The 14373-nt window shown below is 52.4% G+C and overlaps 1 protein-coding gene across 3 annotated transcripts in view; it reads left to right on the top strand.

The window, feature by feature from the left end:
• Positions 1 to 14373, top strand: part of DNAI3 (dynein axonemal intermediate chain 3) — a 400488-nt gene that overhangs the window by 277687 nt on the left and 108428 nt on the right. The window lies entirely within an intron of this gene.

Below are 14373 nucleotides of genomic sequence, written 5' to 3'. Positions count from 1 at the left end.
GCCGAACGCAGGGCAGGGCGTGTTTGTGATGTCAAAACAGGAACCAAACAGTCTGAGGTGATCGCAAGGAAGGAGTAGGTCTGCAGCTACTCAGAAACTGCTTGAAAATATTTCACCACTATTCTGCTAACTTTTCGTTCGCACTTCTGCTAAGATAAGATACACTTCCAGAGGGCGGCGGCTTAGAGTTTGCATTGCTAAAAGCAGCTAGCGAGCGAACAACTCGGAATGAGGGCCATTGAGCGTTGCAGGAATTCATACCTACAAATACTTATTCATGGAGAAATGAGCTTCTGGCTGCCTGCAGTCTGGCCTGAGCCCGATCCTTTGTCTGCAGCATCAGCAAAAAGAGAATGATCAGATAGTCAGAGCTCCAGTTTGGTGGATTAATTGCGTTAATGATTACCTGAGCAAATGTCCAACAAACAAAGTGTAAAACACATAAGGTAACTTCTGAATACTTCCCAGTGGCAGCGATCCCAGATTCCCAGGCAGAGGTGTTCCTGCATTACACACAGACGCCCTCTCTGGCTCATGCAGACTTGCACACATATGGCTTTCAGTTCATTCGCAAAATGTGTCTGCGCACTGTGCGTGCGTGCCAAATTGCAGCAGACCTTCTGACCGAGTCGCATTTGCCTCATATGACTCCTTACATAAAGGAGACTGAGACGGGGCTGGGAGGAAACGTAAAGATGCGACCGAAGCTCACGCAAAAGGTGCGAGCATAAAAGAGACACACAGGCGTCAGTGTGGTGGTGGATAGCGTGCGTGTGCTGATGGCGATGGCAACAACTGGCGGTATATCTAATCAGCTAAGTGCGTTTAACGCCTTCCCAACTTTGTTAATAGTCTCATAATGATGCTGCTGGGATCTAGTCGCAGGATTACAGTGAGCTGGGCGATCGGATCACAGTAATAAAACACGCTTCCTGTGGGGGAGGCTACTGATCTGTTCTTCACATTCTCCCTGCGACCCTGTTACCTGTGGATAACGCTGTCCAGCCATGTACTGTATTGCGTATACAGTGCATGCTGATTACTAAGCATTTTCTGCTATCACAGGGAAACCACGCCTCCAGTCGTATTCCGGGCGCTGTTGGCGGAGTAATGAGGTGCAGAGTGCTCGGTATGCTGAGCTGCCCATATCTCATGTTTGTGGGCAACACGGAGCTCAGCATCGGCCTCTGGTGCTGCTCCTACACTCTTCAGTCTGTTACCTCACTGCATATTCTGCAAGATCCACCACGGTCACCTTCCCTCCAGTCTCTGCCACGGTCTTCTTCCCTGCAGTCTCCACAATGGTCATCTTCCCTCCAGTCTCCACCACGGTCATCTTCCCTCCAGTCTCCACCGTGGTCATCTACCCTCCAGTCTCCACCATGGTCATCTACCCTCCAGTCTCCACCATGGTCACCTTCCCTCCAGTCTCTGCCAGGGTCATCTTCCCTCCAGTCTCTGCCAGAGTCATCTTCCCTCCAGTCTCTGTCAGGGTCATCTTCCCTCCAGTCTCTGCCAGGGTCATCTTCCCTCCAGTCTCTGCCAGGGTCATCTTCCCTCCAGTCTCTGCCAGGATCATCTTCCCTCCAGTCTCGGCCAGGGTCATCTTCCCTCCAGTCTTTGTCAGGGTCATCTTCCCTCCAGTCTCTGCCAGGGTCATCTTCCCTCCAGTCTTTGTCAGGGTCATCTTCCCTCCAGTCTCTGCCAGGGTCATCTTCCCTCCAGTCTTTGTCAGGGTCATCTTCCCTCCAGTCTTTGTCAGGGTCATCTTCCCTTAAGTCTCTGTCAGGGTCATCTTCCCTCCAGTCTTTGGTAGGGTCATCTTCCCTCCAGTCTCTGCCAGGGTCATCTTCCCTCCAGTCTCTGCCAGGGTCATCTTCCCTCCAGTCTTTGTCAGGGTCATCTTCCCTCCAGTCTTTGTCAGGGTCATCTTCCCTCCAGTCTTTGCCAGGGTCATCTCCCCTCCAGTCTCTGCCAGGATCATCTTCCCTCCAGTCTCTGCCAGGGTCATCTTCCCTCCAGTCTTTGTCAGGGTCATCTTCCCTCCAGTCTTTGTCAGGGTCATCTTCCCTCCAGTCTTTGCCAGGGTCATCTCCCCTCCAGTCTTTGCCAGGGTCATCTTCCCTCCAGTCTTTGTGAGGGTCATCTTCCCTCCAGTCTCTGCCAGGGTCATCTTCCCTCCAGTCTCTGCCAGGGTCATCTTCCCTCCAGTCTTTGTCAGGGTCATCTTCCCTCCACTCTCTGCCAGGGTCATCTTCCCTCCACTCTCTGACAGGGTCATCTTCCCTCCAGTCTTTGTCAGGGTCATCTTCCCTCCAGTCTCTGTCAGGGTCATCTTCCCTCCAGTCTCTGCCAGGGTCATCTTCCCTCCAGTCTCTGCCAGGGTCATCTTCCCTCCAGTCTTTGTCAGGGTCATCTTCCCTCCACTCTCTGCCAGGGTCATCTTCCCTCCACTCTCTGCCAGGGTCATCTTCCCTCCAGTCTCTGCCAGGGTCATCTTCCCTCCAGTCTCTGTCAGGGTCATCTTCCCTCCAGTCTCTGCCAGGGTCATCTTCCCTCCAGTCTCTGCCAGGGTCATCTTCCCTCCAGTCTCTGCCAGGGTCATCTTCCCTCCAGTCTTTGTCAGGGTCATCTTCCCTCCACTCTCTGCCAGGGTCATCTTCCCTCCACTCTCTGCCAGGGTCATCTTCCCTCCAGTCTCTGCCAGGGTCATCTTCCCTCCAGTCTCTGTCAGGGTCATCTTCCCTCCAGTCTCTGTCAGGGTCATCTTCCCTCCAGTCTCTGCCAGGGTCATCTTCCCTCCAGTCTCTGCCAGGGTCATCTTCCCTCCAGTCTTTGTCAGGGTCATCTTCCCTCCACTCTCTGCCAGGGTCATCTTCACTCCAGTCTCTGCCAGGGTCATCTTCCCTCCAGTCTCTGTCAGGGTCATCTTCCCTCCAGTCTCTGTCAGGGTCATCTTCCCTCCAGTCTCTGCCAGGGTCATCTTCCCTCCAGTCTCTGCCAGGGTCATCTTCCCTCCAGTCTTTGTCAGGGTCATCTTCCCTCCACTCTCTGCCAGGGTCATCTTCACTCCAGTCTTTGTCAGGGTCATCTTCCCTCCAGTCTCGGACAGGGTCATCTTCCCTCCAGTCTTTGTCAGGGTCATCTTCCCTCCAGTCTTTGCCAGGGTCATCTTCCCTCCAGTCTTTGCCAGGGTCATCTTCCCTCCAGTCTTTGTCAGGGTCATCTTCCCTCCAGTCTCTGCCAGGGTCATCTTCCCTCCAGTCTCGGCCAGGGTCATCTTCCCTCCAGTCTTTGTCAGGGTCATCTTCCCTCCAGTCTCTGCCAGGGTCATCTTCCCTCCAGTCTCGGCCAGGGTCATCTTCCCTCCAGTCTCGGCCAGGGTCATCTTCCCTCCAGTCTCTGCCAGGGTCATCTTCCCTCCAGTCTCTGCCAGGGTCATCTTCCCTCCAGTCTCGGCCAGGGTCATCCTCCCTCCAGTCTCTGCCAGGGTCATCTTCCCTCCAGTCTCGGCCAGGGTCATCTTCCCTCCAGACTTTGTCAGGGTCATCTTCCCTCCAGTCTTTGTCAGGGTCATCTTCCCTCCAGTCTTTGCCAGGGTCATCTTCCCTCCAGTCTTTGCCAGGGTCATCTTCCCTCCACTCTCTGCCAGGGTCATCTTCCCTCCACTCTCTGCCAGGGTCATCTTCCCTCCACTCTCTGCCAGGGTCATCTTCCCTCCACTCTCTGCCAGGGTCATCTTCCCTCCAGTCTTTGTCAGGGTCATCTTCCCTCCACTCTCTGCCAGGGTCATCTTCCCTCCAGTCTTTGTCAGGGTCATTTTCCCTCCACTCTCTGCCAAGGTCATCTTCCCTCCAGTCTTTGTCAGGGTCATCTTCCCTCCAGTCTCTGCCAGGGTCATCTTCCCTCCAGTCTTTGTCAGGGTCATCTTCCCTCCAGTCTCTGCCAGGGTCATCTTCCCTCCAGTCTTTGTCAGGGTCATCTTCCCTCCACTCTCTGCCAGGGTCATCTTCCCTCCAGTCTTTGTCAGGGTCATCTTCCCTCCAGTCTCTGCCAGGGTCATCTTCCCTCCAGTCTTTGTCAGGGTCATCTTCCCTCCACTCTCTGCCAGGGTCATCTTCCCTCCAGTCTTTGTCAGGGTCATCTTCCCTCCAGTCTCTGCCAGGGTCATCTTCCCTCCAGTCTTTGTCATGGTCATCTTCCCTCCACTCTCTGCCAGGGTCATCTTCCCTCCAGTCTCTGCCAGGGTCATCTTCCCTCCAGTCTTTGTCAGGGTCATCTTCCCTCCACTCTCTGCCAGGGTCATCTTCCCTCCACTCTCTACCAGGGTCATCTTCCCTCCAGTCTTTGTCAGGGTCATCTTCCCTCCAGTCTTTGCCAGGGTCATCTCCCCTCCAGTCTCTGCCAGGATCATCTCCCCTCCAGTCTCTGCCAGGGTCATCTTCCCTCCAGTCTTTGTCAGGGTCATCTTCCCTCCAGTCTTTGTCAGGGTCATCTTCCCTCCAGTCTTTGCCAGGGTCATCTCCCCTCCAGTCTTTGCCAGGGTCATCTTCCCTCCAGTCTTTGTGAGGGTCATCTTCCCTCCAGTCTCTGCCAGGGTCATCTTCCCTCCAGTCTTTGTGAGGGTCATCTTCCCTCCAGTCTCTGCCAGGGTCATCTTCCCTCCAGTCTCTGCCAGGGTCATCTTCCCTCCAGTCTTTGTCAGGGTCATCTTCCCTCCACTCTCTGCCAGGGTCATCTTCCCTCCACTCTCTGCCAGGGTCATCTTCCCTCCAGTCTTTGTCAGGGTCATCTTCCCTCCAGTCTTTGTCAGGGTCATCTTCCCTCCAGTCTTTGTCAGGGTCATCTTCCCTCCAGTCTTTGCCAGGGTCATCTCCCCTCCAGTCTTTGCCAGGGTCATCTTCCCTCCAGTCTTTGTGAGGGTCATCTTCCCTCCAGTCTCTGCCAGGGTCATCTTCCCTCCAGTCTCTGCCAGGGTCATCTTCCCTCCAGTCTTTGTCAGGGTCATCTTCCCTCCACTCTCTGCCAGGGTCATCTTCCCTCCACTCTCTGACAGGGTCATCTTCCCTCCAGTCTTTGTCAGGGTCATCTTCCCTCCAGTCTCTGTCAGGGTCATCTTCCCTCCAGTCTCTGCCAGGGTCATCTTCCCTCCAGTCTCTGCCAGGGTCATCTTCCCTCCAGTCTTTGTCAGGGTCATCTTCCCTCCACTCTCTGCCAGGGTCATCTTCCCTCCACTCTCTGCCAGGGTCATCTTCCCTCCAGTCTCTGCCAGGGTCATCTTCCCTCCAGTCTCTGTCAGGGTCATCTTCCCTCCAGTCTCTGTCAGGGTCATCTTCCCTCCAGTCTCTGCCAGGGTCATCTTCCCTCCAGTCTCTGCCAGGGTCATCTTCCCTCCAGTCTTTGTCAGGGTCATCTTCCCTCCACTCTCTGCCAGGGTCATCTTCACTCCAGTCTCTGCCAGGGTCATCTTCCCTCCAGTCTCTGTCAGGGTCATCTTCCCTCCAGTCTCTGTCAGGGTCATCTTCCCTCCAGTCTCTGCCAGGGTCATCTTCCCTCCAGTCTCTGCCAGGGTCATCTTCCCTCCAGTCTTTGTCAGGGTCATCTTCCCTCCACTCTCTGCCAGGGTCATCTTCACTCCAGTCTTTGTCAGGGTCATCTTCCCTCCAGTCTCGGCCAGGGTCATCTTCCCTCCAGTCTTTGTCAGGGTCATCTTCCCTCCAGTCTTTGCCAGGGTCATCTTCCCTCCAGTCTTTGCCAGGGTCATCTTCCCCCCAGTCTTTGTCAGGGTCATCTTCCCTCCAGTCTCTGCCAGGGTCATCTTCCCTCCAGTCTCGGCCAGGGTCATCTTCCCTCCAGTCTTTGTCAGGGTCATCTTCCCTCCAGTCTCTGCCAGGGTCATCTTCCCTCCAGTCTCGGCCAGGGTCATCTTCCCTCCAGTCTCGGCCAGGGTCATCTTCCCTCCAGTCTCTGCCAGGGTCATCTTCCCTCCAGTCTCTGCCAGGGTCATCTTCCCTCCAGTCTCGGCCAGGGTCATCCTCCCTCCAGTCTCTGCCAGGGTCATCTTCCCTCCAGACTTTGTCAGGGTCATCTTCCCTCCAGTCTTTGTCAGGGTCATCTTCCCTCCAGTCTTTGCCAGGGTCATCTTCCCTCCAGTCTTTGCCAGGGTCATCTTCCCTCCACTCTCTGCCAGGGTCATCTTCCCTCCACTCTCTGCCAGGGTCATCTTCCCTCCACTCTCTGCCAGGGTCATCTTCCCTCCACTCTCTGCCAGGGTCATCTTCCCTCCAGTCTTTGTCAGGGTCATCTTCCCTCCACTCTCTGCCAGGGTCATCTTCCCTCCAGTCTTTGTCAGGGTCATTTTCCCTCCACTCTCTGCCAAGGTCATCTTCCCTCCAGTCTTTGTCAGGGTCATCTTCCCTCCAGTCTCTGCCAGGGTCATCTTCCCTCCAGTCTTTGTCAGGGTCATCTTCCCTCCAGTCTCTGCCAGGGTCATCTTCCCTCCAGTCTTTGTCAGGGTCATCTTCCCTCCACTCTCTGCCAGGGTCATCTTCCCTCCAGTCTTTGTCAGGGTCATCTTCCCTCCAGTCTCGGCCAGGGTCATCTTCCCTCCAGTCTCGGCCAGGGTCATCTTCCCTCCAGTCTCTGCCAGGGTCATCTTCCCTCCAGTCTCTGCCAGGGTCATCTTCCCTCCAGTCTCGGCCAGGGTCATCCTCCCTCCAGTCTCTGCCAGGGTCATCTTCCCTCCAGTCTCGGCCAGGGTCATCTTCCCTCCAGACTTTGTCAGGGTCATCTTCCCTCCAGTCTTTGTCAGGGTCATCTTCCCTCCAGTCTTTGCCAGGGTCATCTTCCCTCCAGTCTTTGCCAGGGTCATCTTCCCTCCACTCTCTGCCAGGGTCATCTTCCCTCCACTCTCTGCCAGGGTCATCTTCCCTCCACTCTCTGCCAGGGTCATCTTCCCTCCACTCTCTGCCAGGGTCATCTTCCCTCCAGTCTTTGTCAGGGTCATCTTCCCTCCACTCTCTGCCAGGGTCATCTTCCCTCCAGTCTTTGTCAGGGTCATTTTCCCTCCACTCTCTGCCAAGGTCATCTTCCCTCCAGTCTTTGTCAGGGTCATCTTCCCTCCAGTCTCTGCCAGGGTCATCTTCCCTCCAGTCTTTGTCAGGGTCATCTTCCCTCCAGTCTCTGCCAGGGTCATCTTCCCTCCAGTCTTTGTCAGGGTCATCTTCCCTCCACTCTCTGCCAGGGTCATCTTCCCTCCAGTCTTTGTCAGGGTCATCTTCCCTCCAGTCTCTGCCAGGGTCATCTTCCCTCCAGTCTTTGTCAGGGTCATCTTCCCTCCACTCTCTGCCAGGGTCATCTTCCCTCCAGTCTTTGTCAGGGTCATCTTCCCTCCAGTCTCTGCCAGGGTCATCTTCCCTCCAGTCTTTGTCATGGTCATCTTCCCTCCACTCTCTGCCAGGGTCATCTTCCCTCCAGTCTCTGCCAGGGTCATCTTCCCTCCAGTCTTTGTCAGGGTCATCTTCCCTCCACTCTCTGCCAGGGTCATCTTCCCTCCACTCTCTACCAGGGTCATCTTCCCTCCAGTCTTTGTCAGGGTCATCTTCCCTCCAGTCTTTGCCAGGGTCATCTCCCCTCCAGTCTCTGCCAGGATCATCTCCCCTCCAGTCTCTGCCAGGGTCATCTTCCCTCCAGTCTTTGTCAGGGTCATCTTCCCTCCAGTCTTTGTCAGGGTCATCTTCCCTCCAGTCTTTGCCAGGGTCATCTCCCCTCCAGTCTTTGCCAGGGTCATCTTCCCTCCAGTCTTTGTGAGGGTCATCTTCCCTCCAGTCTCTGCCAGGGTCATCTTCCCTCCAGTCTTTGTGAGGGTCATCTTCCCTCCAGTCTCTGCCAGGGTCATCTTCCCTCCAGTCTCTGCCAGGGTCATCTTCCCTCCAGTCTTTGTCAGGGTCATCTTCCCTCCACTCTCTGCCAGGGTCATCTTCCCTCCACTCTCTGCCAGGGTCATCTTCCCTCCAGTCTTTGTCAGGGTCATCTTCCCTCCAGTCTTTGTCAGGGTCATCTTCCCTCCAGTCTTTGTCAGGGTCATCTTCCCTCCAGTCTTTGCCAGGGTCATCTCCCCTCCAGTCTTTGCCAGGGTCATCTTCCCTCCAGTCTTTGTGAGGGTCATCTTCCCTCCAGTCTCTGCCAGGGTCATCTTCCCTCCAGTCTCTGCCAGGGTCATCTTCCCTCCAGTCTTTGTCAGGGTCATCTTCCCTCCACTCTCTGCCAGGGTCATCTTCCCTCCACTCTCTGACAGGGTCATCTTCCCTCCAGTCTTTGTCAGGGTCATCTTCCCTCCAGTCTCTGTCAGGGTCATCTTCCCTCCAGTCTCTGCCAGGGTCATCTTCCCTCCAGTCTCTGCCAGGGTCATCTTCCCTCCAGTCTTTGTCAGGGTCATCTTCCCTCCACTCTCTGCCAGGGTCATCTTCCCTCCACTCTCTGCCAGGGTCATCTTCCCTCCAGTCTCTGCCAGGGTCATCTTCCCTCCAGTCTCTGTCAGGGTCATCTTCCCTCCAGTCTCTGTCAGGGTCATCTTCCCTCCAGTCTCTGCCAGGGTCATCTTCCCTCCAGTCTCTGCCAGGGTCATCTTCCCTCCAGTCTTTGTCAGGGTCATCTTCCCTCCACTCTCTGCCAGGGTCATCTTCACTCCAGTCTCTGCCAGGGTCATCTTCCCTCCAGTCTCTGTCAGGGTCATCTTCCCTCCAGTCTCTGTCAGGGTCATCTTCCCTCCAGTCTCTGCCAGGGTCATCTTCCCTCCAGTCTCTGCCAGGGTCATCTTCCCTCCAGTCTTTGTCAGGGTCATCTTCCCTCCACTCTCTGCCAGGGTCATCTTCACTCCAGTCTTTGTCAGGGTCATCTTCCCTCCAGTCTCGGCCAGGGTCATCTTCCCTCCAGTCTTTGTCAGGGTCATCTTCCCTCCAGTCTTTGCCAGGGTCATCTTCCCTCCAGTCTTTGCCAGGGTCATCTTCCCCCCAGTCTTTGTCAGGGTCATCTTCCCTCCAGTCTCTGCCAGGGTCATCTTCCCTCCAGTCTCGGCCAGGGTCATCTTCCCTCCAGTCTTTGTCAGGGTCATCTTCCCTCCAGTCTCTGCCAGGGTCATCTTCCCTCCAGTCTCGGCCAGGGTCATCTTCCCTCCAGTCTCGGCCAGGGTCATCTTCCCTCCAGTCTCTGCCAGGGTCATCTTCCCTCCAGTCTCTGCCAGGGTCATCTTCCCTCCAGTCTCGGCCAGGGTCATCCTCCCTCCAGTCTCTGCCAGGGTCATCTTCCCTCCAGACTTTGTCAGGGTCATCTTCCCTCCAGTCTTTGTCAGGGTCATCTTCCCTCCAGTCTTTGCCAGGGTCATCTTCCCTCCAGTCTTTGCCAGGGTCATCTTCCCTCCACTCTCTGCCAGGGTCATCTTCCCTCCACTCTCTGCCAGGGTCATCTTCCCTCCACTCTCTGCCAGGGTCATCTTCCCTCCACTCTCTGCCAGGGTCATCTTCCCTCCAGTCTTTGTCAGGGTCATCTTCCCTCCACTCTCTGCCAGGGTCATCTTCCCTCCAGTCTTTGTCAGGGTCATTTTCCCTCCACTCTCTGCCAAGGTCATCTTCCCTCCAGTCTTTGTCAGGGTCATCTTCCCTCCAGTCTCTGCCAGGGTCATCTTCCCTCCAGTCTTTGTCAGGGTCATCTTCCCTCCAGTCTCTGCCAGGGTCATCTTCCCTCCAGTCTTTGTCAGGGTCATCTTCCCTCCACTCTCTGCCAGGGTCATCTTCCCTCCAGTCTTTGTCAGGGTCATCTTCCCTCCAGTCTCTGCCAGGGTCATCTTCCCTCCAGTCTTTGTCAGGGTCATCTTCCCTCCACTCTCTGCCAGGGTCATCTTCCCTCCAGTCTTTGTCAGGGTCATCTTCCCTCCAGTCTCTGCCAGGGTCATCTTCCCTCCAGTCTTTGTCATGGTCATCTTCCCTCCACTCTCTGCCAGGGTCATCTTCCCTCCAGTCTCTGCCAGGGTCATCTTCCCTCCAGTCTTTGTCAGGGTCATCTTCCCTCCACTCTCTGCCAGGGTCATCTTCCCTCCAGTCTTTGTCAGGGTCATCTTCCCTCCAGTCTCTGCCAGGGTCATCTTCCCTCCAGTCTTTGTCAGGGTCATCTTCCCTCCACTCTCTGCCAGGGTCATCTTCCCTCGAGTCTCTGTCAGGGTCATCTTCCCTCCAGTCTCTGCCAGGGTCATCTTCCCTCCAGTCTTTGTCAGGGTCATCTTCCCTCCACTCTCTGCCAGGGTCATCTTCCCTCCAGTCTTTGCCAGGGTCATCTTCCCTCCAGTCTTTGTCAGGGTCATCTTCCCTCCAGTCTCTGCCAGGGTCATCTTCCCTCCAGTTTCTGCCAGGGTCATCTTCCCTCCAGTCTCTGCCAGGGTCATCTTCCCTCCAGTCTTTGTCAGGGTCATCTTCCCTCCAGTCTCTGCCAGGGTCATCTTCCCTCCAGTCTCTGCCAGGGTCATCTTCCCTCCAGTCTCTGCCAGGGTCAACTTCCCTCCAGTTTCCATCAAGTTATCTTTCCTTCAGTCTCCACCTCATACATCTTCCCTCCTTCCTTTACTACAAATCTCCACTCATGTGATCACTTATTGTTCCAAGCAGAGCTGAGTCCACCTATCTCAGACCCCTGTAAAATGTACTTGGTGTGTATAAGTATGAAGCTATGCCAAGCAGTTTGGCCTTTTCCACATGATGTGGATGTCTAAGACCTTGATCCGACATCCACCTCCATTTGCAGAAATGCACCTAAATTCCTACCAAAGCACCTGGGTTTACGGAAAACCAGAACTTTCACTGGCCAAAGGGAGAAGATGGGCTACTGCAGTGACACCGATGCTACTGTGTGTATGATAACTGCAGTGACACCGATGCTACTGTGTGTATGATAACTGCAGTGACACCGATGCTACTGTGTGTATGATAACTGCAGTGACACTGATGCTACTGTGTGTATGATAACTGCAGTGACACTGATGCTACTGTGTGTATGATAACTGCAGTGACACTGATGCTACTGTGTGTATGATAACTGCAGTGACACTGATGCTACTGCGTGTATGATAACTGCAGTGACACCGATGCTACTGCGTGTATGATAACTGCAGTGACACCAATGCTACTGTGTGTATGATAACTGCAGTGACACCAATGCTACTGTGTGTATGATAACTGCAGTGACACTGATGCTACTGCGTGTATGATAACTGCAGTGACACTGATACTACTGTGTGTATGATAACTGCAGTGACACTGATGCTACTGTGTGTATGATAACTGCAGTGACACCGATGCTACTGTGTGTATGATAACTGCAGTGACACAGATGCTACTGCGTGTATGATAACTGCAGTGACACCGATGCTACTGTGTGTATGAAAACTTCAGTGACACCGATGCTACTGTGTGTATGATAACTGCAGTGACACCGATGCTACTGCGTGTATGATAACTGCAGTGACACCGATGCTACTGCGTGTATAACTGCAGTGACACCGATGCTACTGCGTGTATGATAACTGCAGTGACACCGATGCTACTGTGTGTATGATAACTGCAGTGACACCGATGCTACTGTGTGTATGAAAACTTCAGTGACACTGATGCTACTGCGTGTATGAAAACTTCAGTGACACTGATGCTACTGCGTGTAGGATAACTGCAGTGACACCGATGCTACTGCGTGTATGATAACTGCAGTGACACCGATGTTACTGTGTGTATGATAACTGCAGTGACACCGATGCTACTGTGTGTATGATAACTGCAGTGACACCGATGGTGTGTGTGTGATAACTGCAGTGACACTGATGCTACTGCGTGTATGATAACTGCAGTGATACCGATGCTACTGCGTGTATGATAACTGCAGTGACACCGATGTTACTGCGTGTATGATAACTGCAGTGACACCGATGCTACTGTGTGTATGATAACTGCAGTGACACTGATGCTACTGTGTGTATGATAACTGCAGTGACACCGATGTTACTGTGTGTATGATAACTGCAGTGACACCGATGCGACTGTGTGTTTGATAACTGCAGTGACACCGATGTTACTGTGTGTATGATAACTGCAGTGACACCGATGCTACTGTGTGTATGATAACTGCAGTGACACCAATGCTACTGTGGGTATGATAACTGCAGTGACACCGATGCTACTGTGTGTATGATAACTGCAGTGACACCGATGCTACTGTGTGTATACTAATTGCAGTGACACTGATACTACTGTGTGTATACTAATTGCAGTGACACCGATGCTACTGTGTGTATGATAACTGCAGTGACACCGATGCTACTGCGTGTATAACTGCAGTGACACCGATGCTACTGTGTGTATGATAACTGCAGTGACACCGATGCTACTGCGTGTTTAACTGCAGTGACACCGATGTTACTGCGTGTATGATAACTGCGGTGACACTGATGCTACTGTGTGTATGATAACTGCGGTGACACGGATACTACTGTGTGTATGCTAACTGCAGTGACACGAATTCTACTGTGTGTATGATAACTGCAGTGACACTGATACTACTGTGGGTGTGATAACTGCGGTGACAATGATACTACTGTGGGTGTGATAACTGCGGTGACAATGATACTACTGTGTGTATGATAACTGCGGTGACAATGATACTACTGTGTGTATGATAACTGCGGTGACACGGATACAACTGTGTTTATGATAACTGCGGTGACACTGATACTACTGTGTGTATGATAACTGCGGTGACACTGATACTACTGTGTGTATGATAACTGCGGTGACACTGATACTACTGCGTGTATGATAACTGCGGTGACACTGATACTACTGTGTGTATGATAAATGCGGTGACACTGATACTACTGTGTGTATGATAAATGCGGTGACACTGATACTACTGTGTGTATGATAACTGCGGTGACAATGATACTACTGTGTGTATGATAACTGCGGTGACACTGATACTACTGTGGGTATGATAACTGCGGTGACAATGATACTACTGTGTGTATGATAACTGCGGTGACAATGATACTACTGTGTGTATGATAACTGCGGTGACAATGATACTACTGTGTGTATGATAACTGCAGTGACAATGATACTTCTGTGTGTATGATAACTGCGGTGACACTGATACTACTGTGTGTATGATAACTGCGGTGACACTGATACTACTGTGTGTATGATAACTGCGGTGACACTGATACTACTGTGGGTATGATAACTGCGGTGACAATGATACTACTGTGTGTATGATAACTGCGGTGACAATGATACTACTGTGTGTATGATAACTGCGGTGACAATGATACTACTGTGTGTATGATAACTGCAGTGACAATGATACTTCTGTGTGTATGATAACTGCAGTGACAATGATACTTCTGTGTGTATGATAACTGCGGTGACACTGATACTACTGTGTGTATGATAACTGCGGTGACAATGATACTACTGTGTTTATGATAACTGCGGTGACACTGATACTACTGTGTGTATGATAACTGCGGTGACACTGATACTACTGTGGGTATGATAACTGCGGTGACAATGATACTACTGTGTGTATGATAACTGCAGTGACAATGATACTTCTGTGTGTATGATAACTGCGGTGACAATGATACTACTGTGTTTATGATAACTGCGGTGACACTGATACTACTGTGTGTATGATAACTGCGGTGACACGGATACTACTGTGTGTATGATAACTGCGGTGACACTGATACTACTGTGGGTATGATAACTGCGGTGACAATGATACTACTGTGTGTATGATAACTGCAGTGACAATGATACTTCTGTGTGTATGATAACTGCGGTGACACGGATACTACTGTGTTTATGATAACTGCGGTGACACTGATACTACTGTGTGTATGATAACTGCGGTGACACGGATACTACTGTGTGTATGATAACTGCGGTGACACGGATACTACTGTGTGTATGATAACAGCAGTGACACGAATACTACTGTGTGTATGATAACTGCGGTGACACTGATACTACTGTGTGTATGATAACTGCGGTGACAATGATACTACTGTGTGTATGATAACTGCGGTGACAATGATACTTCTGTGTGTATGATAACTGCGGTGACACTGATACTACTGTGTGTATGATAACAGCAGTGACACGAATACTACTGTGTTTATGATAACTGCGGTGACACTGATACTACTGTGTGTATGATAACTGCGGTGACACTGATACTACTGTGTGTATGATAACAGCAGTGACACGAATACTACTGTGTGTATGATAACTGCGGTGACACGGATACTACTGTGTGTATGATAACTGCGGTGACACG

Source organism: Pseudophryne corroboree, chromosome 9, assembly GCF_028390025.1.
Source record: "Pseudophryne corroboree isolate aPseCor3 chromosome 9, aPseCor3.hap2, whole genome shotgun sequence".
Lineage (NCBI taxonomy): Eukaryota > Metazoa > Chordata > Amphibia > Anura > Myobatrachidae > Pseudophryne > Pseudophryne corroboree.
The sequence above is the reverse complement of the archived record's forward strand: the minus strand, read 5'-3'. Positions and strand labels throughout refer to the sequence as shown.